Source organism: Anabas testudineus, chromosome 21 (assembly GCF_900324465.2).
Source record: "Anabas testudineus chromosome 21, fAnaTes1.2, whole genome shotgun sequence".
Lineage (NCBI taxonomy): Eukaryota > Metazoa > Chordata > Actinopteri > Anabantiformes > Anabantidae > Anabas > Anabas testudineus.
Genome location: NC_046629.1, coordinates 3,696,121 through 3,699,094, shown reverse-complemented (window position 1 = coordinate 3,699,094; position 2,974 = coordinate 3,696,121). Strand labels below are relative to the sequence as shown.

The 2,974-nt window shown below is 45.1% G+C and overlaps 1 pseudogene; it reads right to left on the bottom strand.

Moving 5' to 3' along the window:
• Window positions 1-1,235: 1,235 nt before the first annotated feature.
• Window positions 1,236-2,690, bottom strand: LOC113173401 (annotated as a pseudogene).
• Window positions 2,691-2,974: the final 284 nt, after the last annotated feature.

Here is a 2,974-nt window from a genome sequence, read left to right as displayed (position 1 = left end):
CCTTACGAAATTCATGAGGCCTGGCTGTCTTTCGCGAGCCAGGGACCTACTAGAAAATTCATCCCACACACCTGCGCGGTGAATAGAAGTCGTATTTTCACACTTGCCTTCAGTGACTAAAAAAAAAGCTGTGGATACTGAAAGGTGGAACTACAGTGCCCCCAGTGGCGATGGGCCATATCCTCAGCTGGTTCTTCCTGTGGTCTCCAAAGCCTGGGGCTTTGAACAGCCACCACCTGAAGTTCATCTTTAAGTTGCAAAAAAATCAGATTGAATTTTTCAGTACCTTCTGTATTTTATGGATCTTTGAAGTCTAATCTGCCGTTCTGGCTGATTCTTTACTGCTGGTCTTAAAACACATGTACCTGTTGAGAACCAAGGTGCTCAGGGGCCTCTCCGGGTCCAACATCCTCAGGCCACAAAACCAGAGTCTTGCGGTGCTGAGGTTGGCAATCTCCGACGCTGGCCCGATGCTCGGCGGGCTGGGAGATTTCTTTCTCATAGCAGCAGGTAGGCTCCCTGAACAACTCCACACTTCTGACCTGAGAAAACCAAAGATAAAAAACCATAGCAAGAAAGTGTCAAAAAAACTCAGGAAATTCCATCAAGACATTAGGAACACACTCCGAAGCAGCTTTACCTTTTTGCCCCTGTTGATGACGTAAGGGAGATGTAACCACGGTCGAACTTTCATTCCTCACTGATCCTCCAGTCATTCATGCAAGAGGTCTTCCCATTCCTGGGAAAACGTAAAGCACAGAAAAGGGGACTACATCAACTCCAAATAAACAAACAAACTACATATGTGTGTGTTAATAAATCTCCAGTGTTCTTTACAAATAACCGTAAATAAGAACACCGAGTCAAACCTTGACCGTGATGACTCCCTTGCGGCCCGACTTTCTTCATTGCATTGGAAATGATGGTTACCAATCTAAACTCTCCGTTAGCTGAGATTGTACGCAACCTGAAAGGGACAGAGGAAATCATTACACCTGCCGTACATGTATTCTTGAATGACTGTTAGATGTGTCAAAACGTCGTTTCTTTTTATGAATACAAATTTTTTCAGGTCCAGCAGAACTTCCTTAAACCAAACATAAACAACCCAGTTTCACCGTCCTTACAAAAAGAAAACGACTCAGGCATTAAGTCGTGATAGACTCATAACTGAGTAATGACCATTCCACTGTGCACAAATTCCTCGGAGTTGTGACTGGCTTGGAAAAGATTTTTCAGTTCGTTGCATGATAGGTTTCACGGCCACTCATGACTCCGCGGCCGGGATCTCCACGGGGTTGGCGCCTTTGCTGATGGTGTCAAAAAACCCTCTTCGCAATGGCACGAGCCCGCACTGTTGGCAGTGGTGGTGCCATGCCGGCCTTCCTCGTTTAGTGTTGTTAGCCACATCTGCACCAGCTGGCACCAATTTTCTTGTATTTGTCCTTCAGGGGTCGATGCTCTGGCCACCGTCACCACCGTCCTTGGTGCCTTCGGGCTTCCCCCAGCTCTGCTCGATGCTGACCGTGCGACCCTGAAAAGAATTAAAAGTGAGTTAAGGAAGGTGAAATTACATACAGTAAAATGTAGCTGTATTAAAAAACCAAAAAAAAAACCCAACACAATAAAAACACAAACAAACAAAAAAACCACAACACAAAAAACCACACCAAAGTCTGATGCTCCCATAAATACTTAAGTCTAATTATACTTATTTCTGACATTTGTCAGTAGTTCATACAAAAAACAAACAATATTTCATCCGCTATCCTAACTGTTTTTCTCCTAAAGGGGTGAACAACACTACTGGAGTCGATTCCAGCTGTCGGTAGGGAGCGGAGCAGGGTTACACATTTAACTCACAATTTAGTCATTGGCAGAGGCTTTTTAATCCCAAGCCACTTCAAGTTGAGTAGAAGGGCAAGGGATTTAAACGCAATTAGGAGGTTTTTGCCTACCGACCCCCCCAGCGAGAGGTCACCAGTCTATCACCGACCTGGGCATTGTAACAAGCAGACAACCATTTCACACTCACACCTATGACAATTAAGGGATCACCCATTAAAAAAAAAAAAAAAAAAAAAAAAAACAAAAAAACCCCCACGCATTGTCTTGCACTGTGGGAGACGGCTAAAAAGTACACGGAAAGAACCATGCTCCACCCCGGAGTCCTTAGTGACTTATTTCCCTTAAATAACCTCAATTCAGTTCCCTCGGTTCCATCATACTCGACATGTTTGGGACTGGGCAGAAATTCAAGTCTCTGTCTCAGACCTGAGCGGAGCTGTCAAGGGGACCTCTACCCTGAACCCAAATACCAAACCCCACCTCCTCTCTTTAACCTTTGGCCCCATGGTGACGGGGCCACAGCATCGGCAGGCAGGTCCCCCCCCTGCAGCATGAGGGCCACGGGCGTCGGCTCCGAACTTCACCTCTTTAGCGTAGGCTCGTGTTCAGGTGAGGAGGGCCCAGTGCCCGGCACACGGGCCTCACCTGCTTCCTGATGTTGGCAAACGAAACACTCTCTGTAGCAAAGGAAAGAAACAAAAAACACATGAAGGAATTTATTTATATGGTCTGGAGACAGAGTCTTTCATTTAATGTTTCAGTTGTGTGAACTCTGCCATCTCACCGTTTGCAGTTTTTTGGAAAGAGGTGGCATGTTCGCGGAAACAGGGCCCCAAAGACATGGACTAATTATTTTCCAACACCCCTTCGCCCTCCCCCCAGGTGGCGTCACAGGAGGGGTCAGACTGTGTACAAAGCATACAGCGAAATGAATGAAACTTTTAAAAAGGGTCGATTACCCCCAATCTCCTGAAATCCAGACCAACAGCTTCTTAATCACCCCAGACCTCCTGTGGCTGCAAATCTTATTTTATTTGGTTGTCATTCTGTTTTATTTTCTTATTCTTTCAATTAATTCTTTATTAAATTAAGCAAAAATAAAGATCAAGTTCATAAAAAAAATAAA